General features: G+C 42.9%; 1 protein-coding gene and 1 long non-coding RNA gene across 3 annotated transcripts in view; one reads left to right on the forward strand and one right to left on the reverse strand.

Moving 5' to 3' along the window:
• The window catches only part of LOC140898585 (uncharacterized), a 276884-nt gene that overhangs the window by 253294 nt on the left and 5829 nt on the right, over positions 1-17761 (forward strand). For both annotated transcript variants that reach the window (XR_012155031.1, XR_012155032.1), the window contains 3 exons: positions 6025-6099; positions 9589-9766; positions 10863-10957. This is a non-coding gene — a long non-coding RNA (uncharacterized lncRNA). The remainder of the gene's footprint in view (positions 1-6024; positions 6100-9588; positions 9767-10862; positions 10958-17761) is intronic.
• LOC140898584 (transmembrane protein 132B-like) overlaps positions 1-17761 on the reverse strand; it is a 361367-nt gene that overhangs the window by 17536 nt on the left and 326070 nt on the right. The window lies entirely within an intron of this gene.

Consider the following 17761-nt stretch of genomic DNA (forward strand, 5'->3'; position numbering starts at 1 on the left):
GGTTTGGGTTTTTTGACTTGCATGGCATTGTTTTTTTTGAACTGCTGCTGAATAGCCGAGCGAACAGGAAGAGTAAAAGAGCTGTCTCTCCCATTAATGCTTCATGGTGGGAAGATACCAGAGTGGGTTTGATCTGAAGCTTAAAGCAGCCATCCTTCATTCTAAAATGCACAAAGCAAGCATAAAACATCCCAACACTAGCCATTGTCACCTGCCTGGCAAAGTTAAGAGATGCAATTTTAGAATGTTTCCTTTATCAAATATTACAACCAGGTGAGCAGGAGGTCTAGCTATCCACCCTTGAATTCAGGTCAAATGAAAGTGAGGTGTAATTAACCTTTCCTGGCATTGTAGCGGGTGGTTGGCTCCAATCCCCACAAGTAATTCTACAAGGTACAATTTCTTCTGTACAACCTGTCTCAGCCTTGATTTTAGACTAATCAAGTGCCAAAGTATCTAGCAATCCAAAAGAATAACTAGGAAGCTGTTTAAAATTCAGGTCACTGAACATTTACTTATCTCTTAGGAAAACAGGCAAAGGTGTAAAAAAAATGCTAAAATGTGATATCAAACACCCCACCCAAAACCCTCTCTTGCATGATGAATTTTTCCATGTGCAGTTGTTGCTTTATTCAAAAGCCATAACCTTACCCTCAACTTACTTCAACAGCATGCCAGTGATTTAGAAAAGAGGTTGAATTAGATAAATTTTGTTTTGCTTTGTTTAACTATATCTGGGCAAAACATGCAAAAAGTAAACATGAAAATGTGAAAGTTGTTCTCGCAAGTACTAAAGTTTGTAGCTAGGTTATTCAAGATGCAGTGTGGAAAAAATGATTTGATTCTCCTTTCATTTAATTTGGAAAAAAGAAAAGGAGTACTTGTGGCACCTTAGAGACTAACCAATTTATTTGAGCATGAGCTTTCGTGAGCTACAGCTCACTTCATCAGGTGCCACAAGTACTCCTTTTCTTTTTGCGAATACAGACTAACACGGCTGTTACTCTGAAACCTGTCATTTAATTTGGAGTAACTCAGCTGGAGCCAGTAATAAAAATAGAAATAAAAATAAAAATGCCTTGTTCTTATCTAGCGCTATTCATTCATAGATCTCAAAGTGCTTTGAAAAGGAAATGAGCATCATTATCCCCATTTTTTATAGATGGGGACATGGAGGCAAAGAGAGGTGAAGTGACTTGCCCAAGGTCACCCAGCAATCCAGTGGTGGAGGTGGGACTAAAACCCACGTCTACTAAGTCTCTGTCCAGTGCCGGCCACTAAGCTATGCTGCTTCCCAGTAGAGGTAAAACTTATGTAAGCACAGAATCAGATCCCTAATTGGCTGTAACTTTGGGGTGAACTTCACTCCTGTACAGAGAGCTGATTAAGAACTAGTTAAACTGGCTTTCAGAATAGGGTTTAACTGATGCACAGGCATTGGGCTGCCCATGTGGACAGACCCTTAGTGAAGAACCACAAGATTAAGCTGAATGACGCAATGGAGAAATATATACATGTATGTAACCAGCGCTATTGAACAGCAAAACCAACACCAGTTAAAATTATTTAGTAAGTTTCTCCGGAACCCTCCATCGCATGAAAGAGCGGAATGTGGTATGACTGCAACCTTTTAAATATTCTGTAAAATAGTTCACCACGGCCAGGGGAGGTTATAAAAGAGGGGGATAAGACTGACCGATCAAGCACATTATGGATCTCAGTAAAGGTCAGAGGCGCACTGTATACTGCTGCTTTCCAAAACACGTGTGAGGGATGCAAAATCTCTGGACTGTGGCTGAGGCTGTAAAGAGAACAACAGTGATGGGATTTTCAATGTGAAAGGCAAATAGAATAAATGACTCGTTCTTGTAATAAACTTCAAACTGTAATCTTGTGATATTTCTTGAATGTCAGCCTTAGCCACCTTTTCTGCAGTATTCTTACAGGCATTGTCTGTTTCATTCCGGTAGGAATAATTTGCTGAGCTACTTCAAACAGTCTACGTTGTGTGGTGTGGGCACAGTTCTGTGAAACTGCTTCCCTGTTGGATTATTGTGCTTTATTATTGTTGTTGTTAAATGTTTGCATTAGCAAGCCCAGTCGGAAATGAGCTCCTCAGCTCGAGGAATTTGGCTAGGTGCTTGAGAAATGGGAGGAGGCAAGATGGAAAGAATCTTCCTCTTTTTTTGCCTCGTCACCAAGTTGTGGGAGCTGGGCTCCATGCCACATAGCAAGCCTGCACTTTCTGTGTGGTTTCCTTAATTCCTGCCCTTGGGCACCTTCGTTATTCCACTGCTGGAGTGGCCTCTACACCCAGGGAGGTGAGGTGGAATTTGCCCCACAAACCGTACATTAAACCCCTCCCTCCTCATGCTGTCCTGAACCTATTTGTTGTCTAGCTGTGACATGCACCCTCAACCCCACCCTACGTTTCCTCAATTTTCTGCTTCTTCTTTGACTTTCCTTCCTCGAAGAGGTCTTGACGTTTGTTTTGTACTGAAAAGCTTCTCCACACAGCTTTGGAAACTTCAGACCAGATACAGGCATAAATGACCCCAGCACCAGTGAGTCCTCCCAGAGGGGTGTAGCCAGAGTGTTAGCCCCCCCTGCAGAAAGGCAGCTGTGCACCTCGAAAGTGGACAGCACTGGCTGGGGAGGGGTGTGCAGTTTGGGCAGCCTGGGGATGCATTGATTCACACCATGTCCTTGGCATGCTCCACCAGCTGGGCACCTGGGGAACTCAACTGCAATTTCAAGCTGCCCTTCCCTGCGGGGGGGTTGTAGGGGAAGGTGGCACTACAAATGCCACTTGCCTCCCGAGGGGGATGGATTCCCCACCTGCAGCCCCTGCTGGCATAGGGAGGTACAATTTGCACCTTGCTTCACCGGTCATGGTGAATCAAGACCCGCAAATTATACTTACATGGCTAACAGTGTAGGTGAATTAGTTCCGGCTAGCTGTTCTTGATGCAGATTTGTTACTGCTTTGTGGATACTTTCCCGGATGGACTATTGCAACCATTCTCAAATTGTGGTCACAACCACAAAGTGGGTTGTGACCCCATTTTAAAGATGTTGCTAGGGCCACCATTAGACTTGCTGGGACCCAGGACTGAAGTTGAAGCCCGAGTTCTAGTTTAAAAAAGAACTAGATAAATTCATGGATAGATCCATTAATGGATTTTAGCCAGGATGGGATGGCATGGTGTCCCTAGCCTCTGTTTGCCAGAAGCTGGGAATGGGCAACAAAGGATGGATCACTTAATGATTACGTGTTCTGTTCATTCTCTGGGGCACCTGGCATTGGCCACTGTTAGAAGACGGGATACTGGGCTAGATGAACCTTTGGTATTTAAGATACTTCTCAGTCTGGATTTCCATTGTACCTGTGGAATCTCCATTCCTTTTCTGCCCTGGACAGTTCCAAACACCAAGCATGTTGCGCCATTCCAGTGAAACGTTTTACCGTGTGAGATTTGCATAATTGACTCATTATTCCACTTCAAATGAGAGCTTAAAACTTACTTTTCTAGTTACTAGTCTTCTTAAATTGCTTTATTTCTTTCTACCATGTTGCAAAAATACTTTGATACTTGAAAATGTGCTCTATCAAATGTGAAATAAAGTAAAGCACTTGCAGTAGTTTTTAAAGAAGGGGGTGTTGTCTGTATAAGGAATAAACAGAAAGGAGAGAGAAAAGACCAGGAAAGTGGCAAGGGCCCGCAATGTTGCTAGATCAGATGGCTACCTGTGATTTGGGGGGATGGCTTTTTTCCCCACTAATCACAAGCATTTATAGTTTTGAGGCCTCCCAGAAACTGAGAGGATCGGGTTTTCTGAACTGGCCTCCAGCACTGAGGGTACAAATTATTAGGCCTACCATTCTAACCATGATGCCATAGATGCCTATTAACTGCACCTGCATCAGGTAGTTAGGCATTTAAATGGTTCTGTTGTGGGCAGAATTAATTGTACCCATGTTAAAAGGCAGATGCAATAGAGATGACAAGTGTCTGAGTCCTTTAAAACAATAACTAACAAAACATATGGCCACAATTTGTACAGGGCTTGATTCTACAACTCTCACTTGTGGTGAGTGCTACTTACTTATGGGAGGAATCCAATTGGGTGCAATGAAACTGCTAGTATGAGTACGTAGCATTCAGTATAAGCAAAGGCTATAGAAACAGGCTTTTAAATCAGGAGGCTCAATGAGGCATTAGAGACTGGAGCAGCTTAACACAATAAGAATTTAGAGAGGTGGACTCAAAATTCTCCACCATGCTGGTTAACTTAGAGAACTTTCCCTGGCTGCCAGTGTTAATGCCTGGACTCAGCTGGACATTCAAACGCTTCTCGCTGTTTTGGAGCTGGTTTCTCAGCTTCCTTAGTGAGTTCTACCAAGTGTAGCAGACTGGAGTGATGGAAAGATTCTGCGAGAGGAAGACGCAGAGTTGTTCCAAAGGGAGCCCCAAACCCTTTGTGATTTGTCTGAAAACAAGTAAAAATACTCCAACATTTCCAGAAGAATGACTCCAACTGGAGAAAAGGAATAAAAAATAAATGCCTTTGATGGTGCTTTAAGCAAAGAATGTGGTAAAGGAGAAAATAAGGGGTGAAGTTACATAATCACTCTACCTCCAGCTTTTTTGCTGTACTGAAACCTCTGCAAAGTGTGATTTCTTTACCTGATTGATTGACTGGAAGGACAGAATTCAAAGAGAACAGAACTTAGCCTTTGTGGCCATAAACCAAAGTATTATGGGCACTGATAGTTAAAAATCATCCAGAACAAGGTCTCTGTACAGGAAAGCTCTTGGGCACATGTTTGACTTCTGGCATATGCTTAGGTCCTGTTGACTTCAATGTGACTTAAACATGGCTCTGTGTGCTGTACTGAACAGAGATGCTTTCCTGCATCGGGGCCTAATTTTGAAACTGACTTGGATCTGGATGAATAAAGATTATGCTCAAGAACACTAAGTAATTGAGTTTCAGAGTAGCAGCCGTGTTAGACTGTATCCGCAAAAAGAACAGGAGGACTTGTGGCACCTTAGAGATGAACAAATTTATTTGAGCATAAGCTTTCGTGAACTACAGCTCACTTCATCGGATACAGCTCACGAAAGCTTATGCTCAAATAAATTTGTTCGTCTCTAAGGTGCCACAAGTCCTCCTGTTCTTTTTAAGTAACTGGGGTATTTCTAACTACACAACAGCACCTCTTGATAAGCCAGGCCAGGTTCTCAGCCAGAGGTCTGGGGGCTGCGAGCAGGTTTCAGGGGGCCACCACACAGGGCCAGTGTTAGACTTGCTGGGGCCCAGGGCAGAAAGCTGAAGCCTCTCAGTGTGGGGCTCAAGCCCAGGGCTCCCAGCCCTGCAACCTGGGGCTGAAGCCACAGCCTGAGCAACTGAGCTTTGTGGGGTATGGGGCCCTGGGTAGTTGCCCTGCTTCCTACCCCCTAATACTGGCCCTGGCTTTTATATGCAGACGTTGCTGTGACACCGGTGGGCCGCCAGAAAGAAAAAGATTGAGAAGCCCTGTGCTAGGCTTTCCCCAGGAGCTCTGTCCTTTAGTGGCCAGGAGCACTGTCGCATGCTAATTTCCCCCCGAAGTTTTAACTGGATGTGATGATATCCTTTGTTCCTTGTCCTAAATTATTGTGTTGTGTCACTGAGCTAATGTGCAACTCCAAAGTTTCCATCCTAGAGGTGGCAGGACTGCAGTGGAAGAACTAATGGGTATCGCTTGTCTTAGAAGCAGGATCCAATGGGCTTAAAGGTACCATGTGAACAGAAGATGTTAGGCTACATTCTGCTGCCCCACCCTGCACTGGGATGCAACTTCCATAGAAGTTGCAGGGAGGTTGTGTGTATTTGAGGGCAGGAATTTGGTCTGTTGTTCTTATAATACACTTCTAGCTGTGCAATTTCTCCAGTGTTGTTCCCAAGCAGGGTTATTTCTTCCCCTTGGCTGAATGTATGGACTGGAATCTGCAAATGATGTCTTATATACCATTTCAGACAAGTGATGAGATCCACGCGATGAAGGGAAGGCAGGCAACTTGATGCTGAAACTGGAAATGATGAAAACAGAAGGTTTATACTCTTTTAATTTTAGACATGTGCAAAATAGCCTCAAAGTGTCATTTTAACTTTTTTCCAAGTTAATATTTTTAAACTAGCAAATTAGCACTCTTTCAAGTACTTCCCTCTGAAGTAATGATACCATCCTGAGGCAGTTTAGGATACGAGTATGTATTCCCACAGGGCAACCTAGAAGATATATCCTAAGCCTTGTTTCCTTTTGAAAAATGTTAGTAAGAATTTAATTCATGTTCTAACCACCCACTGTGATTAGCATAGTGTTTATTTTTCAAACTATCCAGCTTTCACAGAGGACAGTGCACATTCATGCATTACAGTGTTGTTGGTGGGTTTTTAAGTATAATTCTGTTACCATTTGGAAAACAAGATCCAGAATACCCACGACATTTAGAAATATGCTCCTTGCAAACAGATAGTCCTTAAAACAGAAGACACTGGGAAGAAGCAGCTGTAAGACCTGATTTTATTCTTATTAGAAATATTAAAAGACCTTGGTTCTGACAGAAGCTCCTCCGCTAATCTCTCCAGGGTAAACAAATCCTCTCTGAGATGCATGCATGTACACTTGGCAATTATCTCTTCATGGTCACTGGGTTTCAATTACTTTTGTTTTTAAATATATGTTGCTTCATTAATTAAATGGGAAAACACTCAAATACTGTAGGTGAAATCTTAAGTTTCCAACTCCAGCGATCTCATTACATCAGAGCATGCTCACTCAATGCAACTTTAAGTTGTCACAGCAATAGAATTCAAAAGATTCTGTCCTTGCTCCAAAGTACCCCTGCCCCACATAGGCTTGGATACTGATTACTTCACTGTTTGGAGGGAAAGACAGGTGTGCATACTTTATTCAGAGGTTGGCAGGAAAGGGGTTAATGCTCTAGACAGGAAGGACTACAGTTTTCTGCCTGGAGTGGAGAGATTTGCAGCTGGGCCAGCTTTGTGGGAAATTAATTCATTCTCTGGCCCAACATGCTATAAGAGAGGATCAGAAAGTGGAGTGAGGTGGGGAAGTTGCTGGCAGAATCTAAGACTAAGATTCAGGAAGAAATGATTTACATGTATTGTCCCCTTTCACAACAAAGCACATCACCTCCTAGGCAGGCAAAATCCTGTTGTATTCTCATTGCCCTGTCACAAATACCTGTAGCCAAAAATACTTCTAATAATTTTACGTAACTGGTCTGGACCCTTCATGCAAAAGGGTTCCATGTTGCTTCACAGCCATTATAATGTCTCAACCGATGCCTGAGAGAGAAGTAAATGTCGATATGCTAATTTTATGGTTAATCAAAGCGAGGCACAGAAAACATCTAGGGCAAAAGGTAACAGAACGGTTCCCATTAACAAAGTGACTGTCTCTGATATCACAATGTTGGGAGCGTTGTAAGAACATGAATAGACAAATTGTTCAGTTATGTAGAGAAGGGGTTTACATGTTCAGCAGGCAGAGGAACAATCCCACTGGGGAATAAAAAAAATCCGCCAAATACACGAATGCTAGCTAAACAGCATTTCATCCCCAGGACATTAGTAACTGTGCCATTATAGAGCATCAGACACATTCAAAGGACATCAACACTCGTAGACACTTCAGTTCCACAAATACATTCATGCCCCAAAGTTGGAGCGGATTCAGAATTCACCCCAGCCTGTGCTCTGATCCATAATGCATACTGTACATATAAGCACAGAATACATAAAATGCAAAGAAGTGAGTCAGCTTTTGCAAATGGAAGAAAGAAAGCAGGAAGCTTTATGTTATACTTTCCAGGGAATTAAACATCCAAGAAAGCTTCGGTGCTATTTCTTTCATAACCTATGTTGGCAGTTTAGCACTCACATGCAACCCCACTGTAACCAATCTATGTCCAGGCGTAAAGGAGTAAAAATAACAAAACAGATTTCAGCTTCTAGGTTACAAGCAGTTATTACAAATAAGATTATGATCCTCTCACACAGCCCTAGTGGTATTGTCAAAACCTGGCCCTAAACATGCAGCAAGGGGTAAGCACTACTTTGTGCAAGATGCTGAGCATCAGCGGGAATGGAGGGTGTTCCAAACCCCACAGGGGGCCCAATTCAGTGAATCATTCCTACTTGACAAAGCACTTAGCCACATGTATAAATCCCATTGATTTTAAATGCAAGCTTTGTTGAAATGGGACCAGAAAGTATTAAATTCCTTGGGTACTGCTACGTTAACCGAATATGTTCTTACCTTCCTCAACCTATGCAACGTCATATTTGCTTTATGGGGCATGGAGAGGAATCGGTAAAATCAAAACTGGTACCTTCTGGGTCTCTTTATTTTTGGTGCAGGGAACTGATTGTGCAAATCTAGGATCTGTTTTTAGGAAGTACCACACTGTACTGTGCAATTCAAAGTGATCTTATCAAAAGCAAATGGTGATAGCATGAGTTTAAATCTTACCCTAATACTAATTGCATGTAAGAACACTGTAGGTACTGTGTGATTCAGGGTTCAAGATAATATTCCGTTTTTATTATTATTAAAGAAGGGCATATTGCTATAGAATATGTGAATGGTACCGGTCTAAAGTAAAGGCTTTAAAGCAGCTGGATTCCAAGAAAGTAGTCAGAGTCTATCCACTACATGTAAATTTAAAACCTTAGATGAGCCTCTAAATAACATGCTATAGTTTACTACATGCATCCGACAAAGTGGGTATTCACCCACGAAAGCTAATGCTCTAATACGTCTGTTAGTCTATAAAGTGCCACAGGATTATTTGCTGTTTTTATGAAGCATACCGTACCTTTAGCATTTTTCTTTTTCTTCCCCCTCGGCCCCTCCCACCCTACCTTCACCGCTTCACCTGAACAATAACTCTAGGGCTTTTTACAGGTCTAATAACTATAATTATAAATGTGAATATAATAGTAACTCATTATTCCCAGATTATAATGCAGCAAAAGTGAGAAATGTACCACGTTGAAATGGGCCCAAACCGGAAAAGTTCAGAACTATCTCTACACTTCCCCAAAGTTGACAGGGGTACTCCGTTCCAGGGTTTGGCTCAGTGTGGAGAAAGGAGCCATGGGTGATGTTCAGAATGCCCCCCCAAAGCTTAGGGTGTGGGGAAGCTTGTTCAACCCCAAAAAGTACTACAGTAACAGTCCAAAACACTAACTACACCTTATGGCAAGGATACCGCTGTGTTTGGGGCAATTACTGTAGGATACTGTAGTATTTTAAAAAATATATTAAGGCTTGACCCTTGGCCATTGTTAAAGTTTCCACTGATTTAAATGGGGCAGGATCAGGCACTAGGGGACAGATTTTCAAAGGTATTTAGGCACCTAAACAAATAGTCTCCTAGAATCCCAATGGGAGTTAGGTGCCTAGTGGGATTTTCAAAGCACCTAGGTAGATAAATACCCTGGCCTTCTAAAGGAGTAAGGGGGCAGGTCCAAAGTTGCGGTCTAAACTTCACCAGAGTTTTCTGCCTCTAGAAATAAGGACTCAATCCTGCAAAACCGTACTAAGTGAAAGTAACGTGTATTACTCGGAATAACCAATGGAAAGCACAACCACACCTGGCATAATGAGGGCCTGGTCCACAACAGAGGCTCCGAGTAAGTGCTACCAAAACACATCCCAAAAGAACAACAATAACAACTAAACTCACAAGTAAGTGTTTCATAGAATCATAGGACCAGAAGGGACCTCGATAGGTCATCTAGTCCAGTCCCCTGCACTGAGGCAGGACTAATTTTCTAGACCATCCCTGATAGGTGCTTGGCTGACCTGTTCTTAAAAACCTCCAATGAGCAGGAGAGTGAGTTGGGGGGGGGGGGCGGAGGGTGAGAAAACCTGGATTTGTGCTGGAAATGGCCCAACTTGATTATCATACACATTGTAAGGAGAGTGATCACTTTAGATAAGCTATTACCAGCAGGAGAGTGGGGTGGGAGGAGGTATTGTTTCATGGTCTCTGTGTATATAATGTCTTCTGCAGTTTCCACAGTATGCATCCGATGAAGTGAGCTGTAGCTCACGAAAGCTTATGCTCAAATAAATTGGTTAGTCTCTAAGGTGCCACAAGTCCTCCTTTTCTTTTTGCGAATACAGACTAACACGGCTGTTACTCTGAAACCGGAGATTCCACAAGCTCCCTATGTAATTTGTTCTGGTGCTTAACCACCTTGACAGACAGGAAGTTTTTCCTAATGTCTAATCTAAATGTCCCTGGCTGCAATTTAAACCCATTACTTCTTGTCCTCTCCTCAGTGAATAAGGAGAACAAAATTTCACCCTCCTCTTTATAACAGCCTTTTATGTACTTGAAAACTATGATGTCAGTCTCCTGCAGACTAAACAAACCCAGTTTTTTCAATTTTTCCTCAGAGGTCATATTTTCTAGGCCTTTAATCATTTTTGTTACTCTCCCTTGGACTTTCTCCGGTTTGTCCATAGTGTGGTGCCCAGAACCGGACACAATACTTCAGCTGAGGCGTTATCAGTTCTGAGTAGAGGGGCAGAATCGCTTCACATACCTTGCTTACAACATGCCTGCTAATAGATCCCAGAATGATGTTTTCTTTTTTTGCAACAGTGTTACACTGTTGACTCATATTTAGTTTATCTACTTTTCCCCCCCAGGCCCTTTTCTGCAATACTCTTTTCTAGGCAGTCATTTGCCATTTTGTATTTGTGCATTGGTTATTACTTTCTAAGTGTAGTACTTTGCATTTGTCCTCATTGAATTTCATCCTATTTATTTCAGACCATTTCTCCAGTTTCTCAAGATCATTTTGAATTGTAATCCTGTCCTGCAAAATGTTTGCAACTCCTCCCAGCTTGGTCTCATCCACAGACTTTGTAAGTGTACTCTTCCCCCCCCCCCCCCCCCCCAGTTATGTGCCACAGGTTTAACACGTCCCTATCCCACTTTCACGTCACAATTGTACTGGCAGTAACCCACTTGATGTGCAAACCCCACAGTATTTTGGGGCACTACAAGGATCTTTAGCTTAGGTAAAAGAAGCGTTGCTGCAGAGTAAATGGGGGAAGCTAAAAACACAACAAAGTAAAGTTCAGAGAGAGAGAGAGAAGCAACCAGCTTGACCGTAAAAGTTATTTATTGAATAATAGTGATAACTACGCAAGGAGACCCTAAACCAACATAACATATATTATTAAAGGTTAATACCTGAGCTAGAAAGGAAAACAGAGAGAGAGAAAGAAGGAGATCTCACTGCTCCCTGAAGCTTGAACTGGTCAGGGTTCCCAGGTGATGGTGGTAGCTCAGGGTCCTGAGGGCAGGAGACAGGCAGAGCCCCTAGCATGATCAGTCAGGAGATGATGGAGTCCCAGTGGAACTGATGCATAGTTTAGATCTAAGCATCAGAACACTTACTTGGGCATAGGTAGGGGTTTTTGTAGAGAAAATACAATGGTTCAAGGGAGAACACTAGATTTGTTTATGGGTAAACTGATGACTCCAGGGTTTTCTTTAGGCTGATCACCCTTGGCTATGGGTAGTGTTTTCTTCCAGGGAGCTCACAATGCAACTAGGCTGCTTCAGTATTCTGGATATCAATCAAGGATTTATTACTAGAATTGGTCTGATAATTGCTGAGCTGGGTGTGTGCAGGCATAGGTTCATTAACATCTGGAGCAGAGATTCCCATGATGCAGTGTGTCCCTGCTTTTCTGATTCCAGAGTTCAGTGCGGTTCTCTGTTCTCCATTCTGTATGCAAATTGAGATGTCTCCCTGTCCCATCTTTCATGCAGATGAGGCTAGGGGAGTTGTTTCTGTTCTTCATTCTGTATGCTAATGGTCTTAATCTTGTCACCCTTGTCAGGAGGGGTCTAGGTGTGTCTCCCAACGCCCTTCACTACTCTCTGCAAGCCTTTTCTCTGATCGATTTTGGTTCAAGAAGAGATTGGGGGGTGGGTGGGGGTGTCTTTCATGAGTCAGACAGGCTAGATACTGCGCCCTGGTTCCCCAAAAACACAGAGCTGACTGGTATCACCCCTCCCCCATCCACAGGGCTTGTTACTCTGTAAAAAAAGGATATTAGGTTGGTTTGATATGATCTGTTCCTGACAAATCCATGTTGACTGTTACTTATCACCTTAACTTCTAGGTGCTTACAAACTGTTTGTTTGTTTAGTTGCTTCATTATCTTTCCAAGTTAAGCTGACTAGTCTGTAATTCTCTGGGTTATTCTTACTCCCCTGTTTATAGACAGGTATTGTATGTTGTCCTTTTCCAGTCCTCTGGAATCTCTCCCGTCCTCCGGAGTTCTCAAAGGGCATGGCTACACTGGAAACGTCAATGCGCCGTTGTGGGAGCGCTCCCAGGGCAGCGCTTTGAAGTGCAAGTGTGGTCGTGCGCGAGTGCTGGGAGAGAGGTCTCCCAGCACTCCTGGTAATCCACCTCCACGAGGGGAATAGCTCCCAGCGCTGGGAGCCTGTCTACACTAGCGCTTTAAAGCGCTTTGACTTGCTGTGCTCGGGGGCGTGATTTTTCACCCCCGAGCCAGCAAGTTAGAGCGCTATAAAATGTAAGTGTAGCCAAGCCCACTTGGTAATCACTAGTGACTCAGAGATCTCTTGAGCCAGTTCCTTAAGTATTCTAGGATGTATTTCATCAGGCCCTGCTGAGTTCAAGACATCTATCTTCTCTAAATAATTCTCAACTTGTTCTTTCCCTATTTCAGTCTCCGATACGACCCCATTTACACTGATATTCACTCTGTTACTCATCCAATCACTGCTAACCTTTCTGGTGAAAACTGAAACAAGAAAGGCATTTAACACTTCAGCCATCGCTGCATTTTCTGTTGTCTTTCCCTCCGTATTGAGTTATGGGCCTACTCATCTGTGGTGTTCCTCCTCTTTTTACTAATGCTTTCTTGTTACTCTTTATTTCCCTAGCTAATCTTTTTTTTTTCTTTTCTTTTTTTTTGCCATGGCCTTTCCAAGGTTGTCCCTACATGCTTGTATATATATATATTCAGCCTTTGTAATTTGACCTAGTTTTCACTAATTTGGATGACTTTTTTTTTTTTTTTTTTTTTGAGTTTCAGGTCGTTGAAGATCTCCTGGTTAAGCCAGAGTGATCTCTTACCATACTTCCTACCTTTCCTACACCTAGTTCTTGTGCTCTTAATAATGTCTCTTTAAATAAACTGCCAACTCTCACTGAACTTTTTTTCTGTTAGATTTGCTTCCCACAGGATCTTATCTACCAACTCTCTGAGTTTGCTAAAGTCTACCTTCTTGAAATCTATTGTCTTTATTCTACTGTTTTCCCTCCTGCCATTCCATAGAATCAAGAACAGCCTTCCACCTTCAAGTTCTCAACCAGTTCCTCCCTACTTGTCAGAGTCACATCTAGAAAAGCCATTCCCCTAGTCACTTTCTTTAATTTGCAGGATTGGAACCTATCTCTCATTAAGAATATTACTTTCATTTTTACAAAATATGAACTAGAATTTATATTGAGGCCTGCAACAAAGTAGGGGGGAAAAGGATACAAAGTGAGCTCCTTCCTCCATGAATGGTAAGGATTTGCTCCAGTAAAACATTGGCTTGGTAATATGCTAAATGTGTGTTCAAAGGATAAAGGAAAACACATGATGGCCCAAACAACAGGCCATTGTAGAAAACAATCAGTTGTTCATTACAAATGTATAAATCTTTACACTGATAACATGACACCACTTTAATACTGCCTCAGCAGCAATTTGTACAGCAGAATCAGTGATACTCTATTGATTTACTGGACAAACCGCTGTTGTAATTCTATTATCTCCTATAGATGTCAGCATTTAACACTATTGATAAGAGGTCAAGCGATATTGGCGGGGTGAGGAGGAATAGCTTATAGGGATGAGCACTTGAATTTTCGGAGTGTTTTTACCTTTTAACCCCCGTTGAAATGCACTGAACTAGAGGGAAGAACAGCATGGAAGACATTAACATTTTGGTTTAACAATGGGAACAATTGCAGAGGCTTAGAAAAGGTTCAATGATCCATGAATGTACAATGAGAATTTAAAAACCTGCTGCACTGAATGAAGTGTGTGCACTATTCAGAAACTGTTGATCTATGGAAAATGATTAAACCAAACACACGATCTGCCAGGATTTCAGTCCCAGGTGCAGAGCAGCTGCTCTCTTTCCGTTTCTAGGCACTCCATGCAGGGGTGTGACTGATGGAGCTGACACAACTTGGGTGGATGTGTGGGTGGAAGGGGGAGGAACATAGAAGGTGGTTGTGCTCAGAGACTCCCTCCAGTCTGCCGCTTGGCTTAACATCATTCAGATGGAGTGATAATTGCTCACTGGGCACGCTCGTTGTGCAGCTGCTAGCAGGGACCAACATTCTAACATTCTATCCTCACATATTATCTACAGTGAATTTTGAAAGGGCTTGGGGATGTTTTTTGGCCAAGGACAATATTTGGTTTCTGCAAAAATATTTTCTGGTTTCTGTTGAGCAGCAGAGAGTGGCTAGTGATGGGTAAACCTCGCTGTTTGAAGATTGCTTTGTTAATCAGCTGGATTTTACTTGCTCTTCTAAATCTCTTAAATCTGCAAAATTGTACTGAGGAATTTTGTGAGAACAGATGTTTTCCCAACTCTCCCCACTCCCCATTTGTTTCAGCTCTGCAACTTTCCGGATAGGAAATAGATGGTTTTGACAGGAGGAGTCCGAATAGTCATGGCAAATGGCTATCCTAAGGAGTTGGTGTAGTTGAGGGATAAAAGAATATGTTTACTCCCAGCAAACAGGCATTAACCCTAACCATTAGTTCAGGCAGAAAGAGGCTGGGCCACTGGGGACTCCAGTCTGTCAGCAGAAGAGCGGGAAGGTGACTGGTGCCACTAGCCTGCGTCATTACATTAAGCTATGTTACTGGCCTTAGCACACACAAGGTCTTTGAAATTAGTGGGGAGACCAGATAGGTCTCCCGATTGGTGTAGGTGAGGAAATAGGGATTAGCTGAGAAGGGCAAGCAGGGCAATTTCTTTTTTGGACACAATCCAAAACCCAGTGAAGTCAAGGGGAATCCTTCCATTGATTTAATGAGCATTAGACCAAGCCCTTTGTAGGTGCCAGGACTTCCCTGCCTGGGATTTAGACTTCAGCATGGTATGTAATAAAGATACAGCTTGGTCAGCCATTTTACACATTGTCATTTGAGAGACCCCTCTGCACAACCTGCTCTCTCAGGAAATTTCCAGTACATCACACTTTGAGATGAGCTATCTCATGCATAGCCTGTCTCCTGGTATTTTGGCACTTCCAGTCCGAAAAGAGAAGATGCATGTGAAACCTATATCAAGTTGTCCAATCTCTTTCAAATCTCAAATGAATGCAAGTTCAAGTCTCTTGGGCTGGTTCTTGTTTTCTCTCAGCCAGTTTGCCCACTGGTAATGGGAACACATGGGCTCGGGCTCAGAGTAGGAACCTTTGCACGTTTGCTCATTTGCAATGGAAATCTTGCTCCACTCTTGCTCCTTGAGTCACTGCTTCTTTTCACCAATGCGGGTAAGTAAGTCAGCATGCCTCCTGTTTGTCTTGTCACTATAATGGAGTACCTCTCCTGGGCTGACATCCTTCCCAGACAGCATGCCTGTCTACAGACAGACATCTTTATTGTTGTACAGTGAGATAAAAGATCTTTCTCTGGCACAAAGTTTTAGCACATTCTTATTTAGGGCTACTTTCACTTAAGTATTTGATCCCTAAACTTTAACAGAGAAGCATTACCAACACTTAGCTTTGGTAAACATCCATTCGCTTCATATTCAGTGGCTGGTGTCCTAGAAGTTGTTTATCTGGTGAAACCCCAGCATCTGGTGCCAGCTCTTTCTTGCATCAATTCTAATTGCAAACACTAAACCGTTCAGGAGAAACAGTGTTAATTGGGTGAAAACAACACATATGTTGGGACTACAAGGTAATGGAGGTTGGTTTCCTTTTTGGTTTTTTTCCCTTCTCTTTTGCACTTGAATTACTCAAGTAAATGGGGTTACAGGTTGACAGGATAATTATCACACTATTCTGAAATGTAAGAGGGGAAAGTATTCAGGCAGATGTAACATACTTCAGTTTCACTATGTCGAATAACAGGTTTTTTAAAAACATGGAAAAATTTAGTATTGGTGATTCATGGATCTAACTCCTGTGACTCAAATTTAAAATCTAAGGCTCCATGAAATAAAAAATAAATTACATGTGTATTCATTCAATTTCATTTGTTGTATATTCTGTGGTTTCGCCAATGACATTTTAAAGGGGGGGGGAGGGAGAGACAGAGTTTTATAAAGAGTGCCTAATTAAAAATCCCATCACACATCAGTTATAACTGCTGTAGCTAACTAACTCCCAGGGACCTGTAGGTCTTTTCAGGTTACTGTTGAGTGCAGGCAATCTGCAAATTTTCCATCCTTCCACAAAGATTTTATAGATGCTGCCTCACGCTGAGCTGAAAGATAGCAGGAATATCTAAGGTTTTGCGGCCTTGCAGGGACACTTTCTGTCTGATTCCTCCTTACTGAATCGTTATATGTGCTTCTCGCAAACCCTAATTTTCAGTGAAAATGCTGGCATAGTCTTAACCTTATTTAGAACATGGTAGTTCTGTGAATGACTTTGTTTCTTCAGTCGCCAGCTTTGTGATTAAGTGCTGAGAGCGAGATCCTGCCCAACCCTTACATGTCTGTGGAATGCGGGGACCATATGAGGCCCTGATGGTACTATACTCTCTGCATTGCTCCGCAGGGGAACACAGCATCCCAGAGGAATGTAGAGCAGGTAGATTCCAGGCTCTGTCCCCTCCATTCTGCTCAAGAAGAGGGCAGTGTGTTGCACACATGAAGGAGGTTTTGGAGTGTGCATGCTCCCTCTGCACACACTGAGGCATCTCAGTGCCCGCCCCATCCCCGAGCAGGGCAGCCCCACACCTCCCCAGATATAAGTTTAGCTGGATATAGTCTGTTGGCCTGCTCCCTGAAGTGTTCTTTGTGGAATGAGAGTAGTCATCATAATTTGCCTTCATGTCAGTGCCCGTCATCCAGGGATCTCCAACAGTGAAGCCTCACAAGGCCCTCTGTGACAATCAAGGATAAGTAGAATGAATTTACAAATGGGTAAACTGAGACACATAGGACTAAAATCTGCTCTTGGTTCCAGTGGTGTAGTCCGCAGTCACTTCCATGATTTCCTGGATTAGGGCAGGACTTAGACCCAGTGTGGTGATGTGAGGCAGCTCAGGCTGTTGTGAGTTAGTCCAAGAGACCGAGAACTACCAGCTGCTGTCTGTGTGCCATGGATGCACTATATTCACTATGACCAAATCCTGTTTAACCTCTCCAAATAGGTTCACTACAGTGCACATGGGAGAGAAAAGTGTGTAAGGAGCTCTCTCAACAGCCCTCAGCAACACAAGTCTGGCATGGGGGGGCTAATGCAAGCCTCCTGTCGCAGACTCATTTCATGAGAGGTATGTACAGTTGCCCCAGCCAGCAAGCAAGTTGTCTGCAATCAGCAGCCAGCTCCAGATCTTAGTGCGTAGGGAATGCGTGCTGCTCCTTCCAAGAGGAACAGTTACATCATCATCTTCATGCGCTGTGCTAGCTCCCTACGAGACATCCTTCCCTGT

This window comes from Lepidochelys kempii, chromosome 15 (assembly GCF_965140265.1).
Source record: "Lepidochelys kempii isolate rLepKem1 chromosome 15, rLepKem1.hap2, whole genome shotgun sequence".
Taxonomy (NCBI): Eukaryota; Metazoa; Chordata; order Testudines; family Cheloniidae; genus Lepidochelys; species Lepidochelys kempii.